This window comes from Macrotis lagotis, chromosome 3 (genome assembly GCF_037893015.1).
Source record: "Macrotis lagotis isolate mMagLag1 chromosome 3, bilby.v1.9.chrom.fasta, whole genome shotgun sequence".
NCBI classification, from domain to species: domain Eukaryota; kingdom Metazoa; phylum Chordata; class Mammalia; order Peramelemorphia; family Peramelidae; genus Macrotis; species Macrotis lagotis.
Genome location: NC_133660.1, coordinates 69843720 through 69856544, shown reverse-complemented (window position 1 = coordinate 69856544; position 12825 = coordinate 69843720). Strand labels below are relative to the sequence as shown.

Below are 12825 nucleotides of genomic sequence, written 5' to 3'. Positions count from 1 at the left end.
ATAACTTGTTTACAGTCACAAAAGTAAAGAAGGGGAGTCAAGTCCAAACCCAGGTGTATCCTTGCCACTACACCCTGCTGTCTCTCCCTAATACTTATGACCAAATTATACTAGCTCATAACCTGGTTTGTATCCTGGATCCCTTCCACCACCTGAAGAAGCTTTCTCAGAATAAAACTTCATATGCATAACACAAAACATAGAGAATTACAGAGGAAATTAATTAAGTTGAAAATAGAGAAAATTTTTTTCCATTCAAGTTCATGGATCCCCTACCTTAAGAAGTGAATTTTTTTTATGACAGTATTTACAATGCAAAACAGTGGCAGCCTTTATGCTAATTTTGAAGAGTAATTTTGGAGTTGCAAATGGGGACAAGTTTTGTTCCCCCACTGCCATGTTCCACTGACCCAAAAGATCTGAGAATAAGTTGCTCTGGAGCAAGGCTATCCAATTAGGGTTTCTCATTTGCCTTCACTATTAGAGTCACTATTAGCAACTGCCAGGCTCCTAAAATGTGGGCAATCTGAAGGAACCAGATTACAGGCAAACCTCTCCTTGAAATTATCTTAAAAGTTGAGTAAAGGGAACAAAGACATCAAAGAAAGACTGATTTCTGAAGCACTTGGAGTTATAAAAGTTCATTAAAAACACCTAGCAAAGCAACTTAAGGGACAAAAACAATATGCAAGTTTCTGGATGAAGAAGCAAACTCTTTCTGCCAAGAAACTGATCTTCAAGGGAATAGGTGAAACTGGGTGAAAGGCTTCTTTGAGTCATTTGCTATGAGGTGATCTCAACTGTGCCAGAAAGAGAACAAAAAAAGCCAGGAGGCAGCACACTTTATACTTGGAAAATTTTGTTCCCTTGCGAAAGGTGACTACAAGTTCCCATTCCCAATAAAATTCAATTGTCACCTCTCTCTCCTTGAACAAAAGTTAATACATTGGTTAAAAAAGAAAGTTAAATGTATGGTAAGTCTAAAAGGTCACAGTATATTTATATGTGGCACAGGATACTGGAAGATCTAGTTACAAAGCGATGATGGGTCTCAGAAGTGAGCTAGTCAGGGGTATTTGGTTAATTTTATTTTATAGTATTATTTTCATGCCCACACCCTTCCAAACTGATTAAATGATTTCAGTAGAAAAGTGCAATCAGGAAGAGTTCCCTGGCCTGTGCCAGGACACCTCTCCCAACTTTATCTCCTCTCATGTGACACATTCACCAATGCCATGGTCCTTAAGGGATAACATATACGCAAATAAGTGACACCTTCATAGATAACCAAGAGCTTTTTTTTTGCTGGTCATAAAAGCATATGAGAATGGATTTCTTTAACATGAGCTAACATTAGAAAGCATATTAAGGTTTGAAATGTGCTTCTATAAGCTAACTCATTTGATATCTTTAGTAGAACCTACCAATATACCTACTTTATAGATGAGAAAACTAAGAAAAAGTAACTTGCCCGGGGTCACACTCAAGACTCAGCTCCTGATTCCAAATCCAGCTCTACCCACTATGATACCCAGCTGTCTTTAGCTTCCTTTCACATGGCACAATTGCTTGCAGTTAAGAGAATTCTGACTCAAAATCTGGACATTGGAACCTGCATAATAAGCTTTGGGTAAATCACTTCATCTCTCAGGGTCTCATTTTCCTCAGCTTCAAAATGAGGTCAGACTAGATGATCTCTGAGGGTCTTTTTAGCTCTAGATCTCATGAACACCCTCCTCCTCCTTGAGAACTTCATTTCCCAAAGGGTCACAGCACCCCCACCTCCAGCACACCAAGATAGGGTCCTAGGGGTGAGCAACATAACCTCTCATCTCTGCCCTTCATTCTGTATATCCTAAAGGTTACCAAGTCTGCTTCACAATACATAAGTATTGTGCCTTGAGAATAGGAGTTCCAAACCTAGGAGATTCACCCTATGACCAACCATAAGAGTCTATCTTGGGTGCCTCCTGCATTCATCTCTCTCACTTATCCTGCACATCATCATTTCTCAATGAAATTCTTCCTGGGTGATGACAGTGACAATACTTTTAAAATACAGACATTTGGCAGAATCAAAGGTTAGAATCACAGAATCAAAGACTGGGAGGTGAAAAGAGATCTTGAAAATCTTCTGGTGCAACATTCTCATGTAATGATGATCAACAACTTTCAGAACTTGCTAAAGGTCTCCCAGCTATTAAACCTTGCCATTGGGGTGACTAGGTGGAGCAGTGGATAGAGCATTGGCTCTAAAGTCAGGAGTACCCGAATTCAAATCCAACCTCAGACATTTAATAATTACCTAGCTATGTGGCCTGGGGAAAGCCACTTAACCCCATTTGCCTTGCAAAAACCTAAAAAACACAACAAACAAAAAAACCAGATCATCCAAAATCCTGAAATTTGGCTTTCAGCCTTTCTTTCCTATTTTTGGACCAGTCCTATGACCATATCATATTTTCTTACCAGGGAAATCAGAAGAAATGAAAAGGATGTATGGAGGGGAAGGACATAACCATTACATGTAGTACCATATTCACTCTTCAAGGCAGTTTATTTGTACCTGGAATCCAAGAAAGTCAGAGGGCTTTCTCAAATTTGCTTTACTCAAATTTCTAAGGCTGTTCTTAATCTAAGTAACTTATGATTCCATCACTCTGCATATATGGCAGAGAAAGAAAGGAAGAAAAGCTGTCAACAAAATCAAGGTGTTGACTTGTTTTTGCCAGACTCTACTCATTTGTTCCCTTGGAGCATTCAATGTGGTGGGGGGGATGGGGGGGAGGAACAATTGGAAACTGACGATGATGATTTTCTTAGAGAAGAAAGAGAGTCAATAAAACAAAACAACAACAAAAAAGGAAAATCCTGATCAGATAACATGACTTAACAGACAGCTTGGTGAGACATGTCACAGTTCATATCTTGCTGCTCAGCCTGAGAACCCAGAAATACCTCTCTACATTATAGGCATCCGAAGAAAAAAACCCCAACAACAACTCATACTTAGGACCTTAAATATTAAATATCTTGGAAGAGTAGGTTTCTGCCTTTATAGATCTGGACTTAATCTTTTAATCTTTGGTTTCCCAACTCTCTCAGCCTTGATTGTCTGTGAAGCTCTATTTGCTTTCCAACTGTTATGCTAAAGCCCAATTCATATATGTCAAGCACTTGCTTTGAAAAGTAACAGATCCGGGCAGCTAGGTGCACCGGCCCTGGAGTCAGGAGTACCTGAGTTCAAATCCAGCCTCAGACACCTAATAATTACCTAGCTGTGTGACCTTGGGCAAGCCACTTAACCCCACTGCCTTAAATAAAATAAAAAAAAGTAACAGATTAAGCATTTCTAATAAAGCCTCTGCTCTTCCTCCTCCCTACAGACCCCTCTATGAGGGTAAGGCACTGCACCCCAAACCATACTCTAGCCCATTCATGGAGTTTCAGGACAACAAGACCGAGAGAACTCTGCATATGCCAGAGCAAGGATCAGAGCATCCTAGCTCCTGATAATGGGGTGGGAACTGTAAATCTTCCTCCCCTCCCCACAGCATTGGTCTAAGGTTGAGATTTGCTTTAGGGGCAGAAGCTGTTAAATTGATCATTTTTATACTTTGTATATTAGTTGAGACTGTCTTCTAAAGCCAATTTAGAGAGTGTAATTCATCTGCTAGCATGGTAGAGTGGAAAGGACACCAGTGCTAGTGTCGAAAGACCTAGATTTAAATCCTATCTCTGGATTTTACTTCCCATGTGACATTAGGCAACTCTTTAAACCTTCAAGCACTTCAGTTTCCTAATCTATAAAATGGGAGGGTTAAATTAGATAATCCTTCCAGCTCTTAATCTATAATTCTAGGATGCATTTGGTATTTGTATACAGTAGCATGCTTCTGAAGAATTGCATCAACTAAACTGTCTAAATTCTTACCTTCACCTCTCCCCTAAATTTACACAGTGAATTTAGAAATATTTATTTTCTGACTTTGACTATTGAAATAGACCTCTAAGGTTAATCCTTCTGTAATGCAAACAAATAGCTTTTAATTTACTGTTTTTACAGATTCCTAAACCACAAAGTCTGCATTTGGGTTAGTCTTAAATTTTAAGGGAAAGAAGTATTTCTTTGCCTAATAATATCAAATTTGTCATTTATCCTATACTTATACAGACAAGTTTCAAAATCCACCATTAAAAAAGTAATTCTAAAAGATTTTCACTGATTTCCAGTTTAAATAGTCAAGAAGTCTCTTGCAAAGAAATTCTTTCATTAACTTTTAAACATTCTCCTAAATGGGCTAAAGTACTTAACCTTACATCATAATAAATATTTATAAACACATATATCTTAAACAAGTTGATCCCTTGCCAGACTTTTCCTTAAAATAAAAAAATAGCTCCTATTCTGTTTAAATCTAACTTCCTTGTTCCTTCCAATGGTTTAATTTATCTTTCCTTAAAAGATCTTCAGTAATGTGTTCATTCAATTCAATATTTATTAAATACCTAACATTTATTAAGTACATTGAGACACTAGGAAGAGGGGAGGCCTAGCACACTTTTTCTCCATTATCTCTCCCTTCCCTTTCATTCTTACCCCAATCTAAGTCCCTAGTATCTGAACTATTCTCAACAGTGTTTTTTAGCTGTCACCAGCAGGAAGGCAGATCAATTGATATATGGAGTGACTGAGAAGATAAAACTATTGCCAATGAGCCATCATAGTGTGAGTGGGAAAAGACCTGGTTCTTCAGACAGAAGATCTGGGTTCTCACCTTCCTAAGTTATTTGACCTTGTGCAAGTCTCTCCACTTGAGAAACCTGACCTGGAGCAGTGGATAAGTGGGTAAAATTTTAAAGAAGAGGATCTATATGAATTGGAATGGAGAAATATTTACATGTTTGTTTTCATCAACCTTTGACTTCCTCTGTAATACTATGTATTTCAAATTCTAAGAAAAGGTGGATAGGCTTCATCAGTCTGGCAAAGGAGACCTGAACCTAAGAAATGTTAAGAATCACTGGACTTAGGGTAGCTAGATGGTGCAGTAGATAGAGCACTGGCCCTGGAGTCAGAAGTACCTGAGTTCAAATCTGACCTCAGACACTTAATAATTACTTAGCTGTATGGCCTTGGGGAAACCACTTAACCCCATTGCCTTGCAAAAAACCTTAAAAAAAAAAAGAATCACTGGACTAGAGAATCTTCCAAGTCCCTTTTATTTAGCTTTAGATCCTATTATTTGAACTTCAGCCAGGACAGGGTATTGGCCTCTTTCTCATTCCAAGGCTGCTTGCAGTCAAACTATATAAAGCAGACTAGAAACACTGGCCCAGAAATAGGAGCTAAATTTGGCCCTCCTGCTGTCCTGTTGCATTACTGGGAGTGCAAGGGAAAGAGTGGAGGAAAGAACAGGATCCCTCCAGGGAGGCTGGTTACCTTACTTAGGGGGCTTTTCCTGGGGGTCCATGCTAGAAAGAGTTTTGCTAAAGAAGTTCAGGAACAATAACAAGATCATGATCAGTAAATACTTCCCGAGCCTTTCCTTAGTGCCTAGGATGTACCTGGGCCAGAGTTCCTAGGGCTCTCATATCTTTATTGTCTTCTGGTCTATTCTATATACAGTTAAGTATAATGGCACAAGGCTTTGAGGGAAGAGTCTTGCTTACCATATCAGCAGTTAGCCCAAGAGAAGATGAATAATTAAGGTTGGATGGTGCTTTTTCTGGAATATGGCACAAAGAGACAGTGAATTGGACTTGGGAGTAAGGAAGACCCAGGGTTTGATCTTCTTTGACTATGTCCTTAGCCAGGACCCTCTTTGAATCTCAGTTTCTTCATCTGTAAAATGAGAGGGTTGGGCTCAATGGGCTCCTACTTCCCTTCTAAGCTCTAGTTCTATAACATTATGAAATAAGAATCATAGTATTTATATCTGAGAGTATGTAGGAATTGAGGTCTATAAAACATTTCTAAGTTTTCTTTTGATGTCACCAGTCTTAATCTGCCCCCTCCCATTTTAATCCAAACTACTTCCCTTCTCTACCTATGGTGTTCCCCTTGACCTTGAAGTCCTGTCACTAAACTAATTCCAGACCATCTTTGTCTAGCCACACACACATCACAAGACTAGTTGTGTGTAGCTGTGTGTTGTGCACCTGTCACAAGCTTAAAGGCTGGTGACAGTGTTCTTCATGGGCCTGTACCACACTTTGAATAGAATCACATTTTTGAGTAAAGGGTCTGGATGGTGAAACAAACCACTGTCAATGTTTGTCCCCCAGCTGAAGTTCTTAGTTTTCTGTCTTGCAGCAGTTTACATGAACCCCAGGATTGCACGGCCATGGAAGTCACACAACTCTGCTGTGCAAAGTGAGCTGGGCCCATGAACTGGCTCTGTGCATTGGACAATACGGGCTTATAACAGAAACAAGGTTGAGTCACAAGTCTGAACAAAGGTACAAGATAGGATCAGCTGGCCTGGTCTCAGGTTACGAGGTGGGGCATTAAACCTGAGCCTCCTCAACCATCTCAGAGGGCAAACAACTTTACTTAACCTGATTGCTATCCAGTATCAACTTTCCAGAAAAATTTTCTATCTGGCCATCTCTTTGCCTAAGATGGTTAAAATAATTATGGGTTTCCAATCCAGTCCTTACAACTCCTGTAATTATTTTAAGATGAATTTCCTTCTTTTCTACTTCAAATATCTATCATGTGAAAATGTCTCTTTAATGCCTTTTTTTTAGGTTTTTGCAAGGCAAATGGGGTTAAGTGGCTTGCTCAAGGCCACACAGCTAAGTAATTATTGTCTGAGACCGGATTTGAACCCAGGTACTCCTGACACCAGGGCCATGCTTTATCCGCTGTGCCACCTAGCCACCCCGTACTATGATATTTTTAACTTGCAAAAAAGATTCAGAACTACTAAGGGAAAATTCCATTCTGGATCTTATTCTCACCAACAAGGAAGGACAGATTCCCCTCCATCAATGGAGAGGGAAGCTGGGCAAAATCGAACATGCACCCTAGATTTTAGGAGATTAGATTTCATGGGTTTATGTGAAGGATGATTGTAGTCTCATGCACTAAAATTCTCCCAGGGAAGTCAGTCTAGGAGAGATGGAGGGATGAGAAACTCTCAAAAAAAGAAATTCTAAGACAAGGGTTCAACCTTTCTTTGGGTTCTGGGTCCATTTGGCTCTCTCATGTTTTTGACTACTTGAAATAAAATGCATAGGATTACAAAGGAAATCAAATTTATTGAGACAGTTAAAAACCAAGCATTGGGTATTCATCAAATATGGAATGCTTGTCAAAGCTATGGTATATGAAATGTAATGGACAATGTATAACAGGACAACTAACAATGTAAATGAAAGATCACTAAAAGGAAATTGTACTTTAAGAACGTAAAAAAAAAAAACCCAATGAAATTCAAAGAGAACAAATAGTAAAAAGATTTTTATATCAAACAGACAGGGGGCTCACTATCATGTGTACATTTTTCAGATAGAGTCATTTATATTGGATGTTTTTGTTTAATTGCTGGATTTTTTTGTCATAAGGAAGAGTTCAATGAAGAATGGTATAGTGTCTGAAACTACTGATGTTAAAATAAAAAAAAAGTATGGCCATGGTTCCATTAAAAACTGATAAAAAAATAAAATGATTTGAAATTGGTGACAGATGCTATAGATAAAAAAGAGCTTTAAAAAGTTATACTGGTTAGTAAACATTTAGAAAAGAAAGATGATTATAAAGAGCTACCTAATAGGACATCACTAAGAACAATCATTCCATACTAACTTTATCCCTTTTTTTGATAAGTTTACTTAATTGGTACATAAGGAAAATGCTGTGGAAATGACTGACCTACATTTTAGCAAAGCATAAAGCCTCTTATGCTATTATCATGGGGGGGGGATAAAGATATGGTCTACAAGATAGATCTTGATAAGCCACAATGTTGTACTGAAATGACCATCCAAAGATCAGCTGTGAAGGACGAGGAGATGGAGGCAGCTAGGTATCAAAGTGGTTAGGGTGCTGGAACTAGAGTCAGGAAGATGTCTTCCAGAGTTCAGATCTGGGCAAACTACTTAATCCTGTTTGCCTCAGTTTCCTCATCTGTAAAATGAGCTGAAGAAGAAAATGGCAAACCAGTCCAGGATTTGTGCCACAAAAAGGCAGGGGTCCTACAGAACCAGATGTGACCAAAATGACTGAACTACAAGATGGCCCAGCTAGACCTTAACTTCATGGCGGATGATGCCAGTTCAAGGGTTTGTGATCCTGACATTAGAGAAAAATCAGGGAAAACAGGATAACTGTCTTTGAGTAGCAAGAAGGATCATTCTTCTATCTCTGAATCCAGGGGCAAAATCGGAGAGCATGGGCTAAAAGTTGCCAAGAGGAAAATTTAGGAGGGTTCCTGGACATCCACCTATTTTTTTTATATATTTATATATACATACATGGTGGAGGATGTATATATATACACATACACATACACATACACATACTGTGTTGATGAAAGGGAATCAGAGAAGGAAGTTTCTCTTGATACCAAGTCTCTTGGCAGCTTTTACCTTAGTGCTCCTCTGATTCTTCCCCCTGAGGCCAAAGAAAACAAGAATATTCCTTGTACGTAAGAGATACAAGCACATACACATATATACAAACTTTGGAGATATTACAGATTCAATTATAGATATCACAAGAAAGTAAATCACATAAATTTTCCATTTTCCCAGTGCATACAAAAATTGTATTTACATTATACTGCAGTCTATTAAGTGTGTAACAGTATATCTAAGAGTAATGTATATAACTTAATTTAAAATATTTTGTTGCTAAAAAAAGCTAACCATCATCTGAGCCTTCATTAAGTTATACTCTTTCCGCTAGTGGAAGGTGTTGTCTCTGTGTTGATGGCTGCTGACTGATCAAGGCTGGGTGACTGGTAATTTCTTAAAATAAGAAACAATGAAATTTGTTGCATGGATTGACACTTCCTTTAATTTGAATATTTAGAGGCTATTGTAGAGTTATTAATAGGCCTAATTTCAATATTGTTGAGTCTTGGGGAATAGGGAGACCTGAGGAAAGGGAGAGATGAGGAATGGATAACTGATGAAGCAATCAGAGCAAACTAACATTTATTGATTAAATTCCCTGTCTTACATGGGCATGATTTGTGGCTCCCAAAACAATCACAATATTAACATAACAGATCACTGATCACAGATATGATCACCATGAAAAAATTTGAAATATTGAAAGAATTGCCAAAACATGAAACAGTGACATGATATGAGCACAAGCTGTTGGAATATTGGCACCCACAGACTCATTTGAAGCTGGGTTGCCTTGAACCTACAATTTGTAAAAAATGTAATAGCTATGAAACACAATAAAGCAAATTATAATAAAATCAGGTATGCCTGTATGTACATGTGTGTGTGTATATATATATATATATATATATATATATATATATATATATATATATATAGCACTCTATATTCATGTATACACAGATATAACACATGCATTTATTATTCATGGGCACAATAGTTACACCCTGGTTATATTTAAGACATTTTGCCTGTTATATCCCTCATTAGATAGTGAACTCCTTGAAAGCAGGGATTATATTTTTGCCTTTCTCTTTGCCAGTATTTATTAGCACATAGTAGGTTCTTAATAAATTTTTATTAAATAATAAATTCTTATTGTTTGACTCTGAATGATGAAAGCTGCTGTTAGTTTATACATGCTACCTCAGAAGTGGATGGACTCCATCTCATTTGATAATTTGAAACCTTTGTGTGAGAGAACTGCAGGTGACTACAAGGGGAACAGACAAGAGAACTTCTGAATTCCTTTCCCATCTGTCCTTTCAGAGACTGACTTGAGTTGGGGTCCTGATGGCCACCGGTGTTTTACCACACTGCTAACCAGCAGGGCTCCCTGAACTTCTCATGAAGTGACTCTTCTGAACAAGCCTAAGACCCCTAAAGCCTCCTTGCTCCCCAGAACATGCTGGTTTGGCTCCCACCATTCCCTTTCGAAGCTCTGGCAGGGCCCCATTCTTTTGATGTTGCTGGCAGAGATGGAAATCCCCAGTCAATAGCCCCATGGTCATTACCCCAGGTTTTGAGTTCCAAATACCACACATGCCCTTGGATCTTGAGGTCCAAACTGAACCAGTGACATTTCTCAACGATGTTGACAAGATTTTCCCTTCTACACCACCCCTGAATGAATGCAGAGGGCAACCTCTGGAGAAGTACAAAGAGTTTACTGATCACTACCCCCAATCCCGCCCCCCGCAAAAAAACACCACTTTTTTTGATTTGTACTCTCAGGGTCAGTTCCAATGCCTTTCTCCTCCTCATGTATGAGTTAAGATTATACAATTATTTCCTGATAAACCATAAAACCTCAATATTAGCAAAACATAGACAAGGCAGAGTTCTAAAAGTGTCTGTTAAAGACGGCCTACACCAAGTGCAGCTCAGAGCGGCAACATGGCAGATGCATGGAGTCTTCCTCCACTGCCATTCCCAGGCTCCCTGGGTCTGTTCTCATTCATCTCACAGCCTTTAAATCTGAATTCGGACATGATGGACATTCCTCTAATAGTACTGAACATCAATCCTATGGACCATTGGGGTGGGTTCAGCAATTTTCTTAACCATCTAACTCAGCAGAAGTCTAATGATAATTGTACCTTAATATAACATAAAATTGAGGATTTGGCTATTTGGTCAAATGTGGCTATGAAAACTCCAGTTTTCTTTTGTGGTTTAAGAATCATTCAACCAATTCTAATAACAATTATTATTATATTAATTCTAATTCAACAAAAAATTAAATATCTGTGAATAGGATTAACCATTATTTAGTCCAAGTCTAAGTTTAGTCCCTCTAAATTTAGTGCCCATCATCTTTACTGTAGAGCAGTGCGGATATCCTCCTGGGGACTCTAAGGAAGCAACAGAAACAAGAAACCTTGGAAGGTACAGATGCTAAATAAAAACTTGATTTAAAAGTGCCTAAGTATGATAACCCTCCCCCAAATTTCTGGCAAATAGTCAGTGTCTTGCAATAATGTGATCAAGCAAAATAAGCAAATTAACTTAATGTGACTACTACCCAACTGACAAAAAAAAGTTATAGAACATTGTTTACATTATTACCATTTGTTTGCAAATAAGATATAAATATGTAAACTAGGTTTGAACTAGGTTATGAACTAGGTGAATTAATCCTTGATAAAAATTTTTAATAATTTCTCTCCTCTGATACCCAAACTTAACAAAAATACATTATGAAGCACTAAAACCAAAAATCACAACTCAATATTATCTGCAGGTATCTTTCTATTGCCAACCCCTAGCATTGAATCTAGTCAGTGCCTAACAGATTCTTCCTGATCAATTCAGGTAATAAGACAAAAGTAGAGATTTTAAACTTTTTACATAAGGGCCTCCTTTGCAGTACCTTCTCAAAATCATGTTTTTTAAATGTATAAAATACATTAAAATTACAAATAATGCTGATTATAATGGGATACAGCTATCAAAAATTTTTTTAAATATGTATTCATAGATCCTAGGTTAAGAACCTCCTTTTCTAAAATAAATGCATTTATACAATTTTTAATGGAGGCATTTGCTAACCACACTATTCACTACCTCTGCAGCAAAAAAAATCTCATTATAGTCATAGTCATTTGCAAGTGATTTGGTGAGATTAAAAATGTTCCGCCTTCTCTCTTCCTCTAAAAGACTGGAGTTACTGTCCTTTCCCTTCTTTGAATGAGTCAGAGTAAATGGTTCTTTACAAATTTTTAAAGTTTCACTTTAACAATTAAGGGATTTTTTTCCTATTTTTTCCATGTTATGGAACTGCTTGTTTTATTTTTTAAGTTCAGAATAAAATAAATTAAATTTAAAAAAAAGAATTTATTTCTCTACAGCTTCTCTTCAGAACAGGCTTTTCTCTTGTTTACTCACTAAACTTTTGCTTAGCTTGAGGGACACATGAGGCAGAAAATTAACAATTTTCCCCCTCTACAGTGGCTGGGTCCTTTTATCATTTGTACAAAGGGTTTTCACAATCTTAGCAGTTCTCAGCTGATCCTAACAGTTTCAACCCTTATGCTTGAATTCAATCTCAATCTAACAATCCAAGTGTTAAATAGTGTTAAATCTTGAAGCAGAGATGAAGAGAAGACAGGTGGGATGCAGGATACATCGCTGAAGCTCAAATAGAAGATACACTTCAAGAACATTCTTCCCTCCCAGTGTTTGGGAAGCTTTGAAAGGAGGAAGATAACAGGTACAATACACTGAGATCTGACTTCAGCATTGGACTCTGGGACCTGGAAATGAACCCTGTCAACAGGGGAGCCAGAAAAGGATATAAGCAAGGTCCCAGGTTTGATGAAAGGGTAGCTTCCATGGGAAGGAGAGAGGACCAGTATTTCTAAGCATCCACAACATCAATAAAAATCCTGCTTAAGCCAGATAAGCCTGCAACATAACAAGATCTACTTCTATTGTAGCTAAAACCCAGGAAGGAGATAAGTGCCTCTGGTGCCCATGAAGGCCAAGAGAAGCATGTGATGCAGTATAAAGGGCCTGGGCTTTAGAGTAAAAGGACCTGGTTTCAAGTACTGATTCTTCCCTATTTAGACTGCTAAGTGGTGCAGTGGATAAAATGCAGGACTTGATGCCAAGAAGAGTCAAGTTCAAGTCTAGCCTCAGATACTAGATGTGAGATCCTGCTCAAATCACTTAACTTCCCTA

At 38.0% G+C, this 12825-nt stretch overlaps 1 protein-coding gene across 5 annotated transcripts in view; it reads right to left on the bottom strand.

Moving 5' to 3' along the window:
- Positions 1–12825, bottom strand: part of ACSL1 (acyl-CoA synthetase long chain family member 1) — an 80729-nt gene that overhangs the window by 40195 nt on the left and 27709 nt on the right. The window lies entirely within an intron of this gene.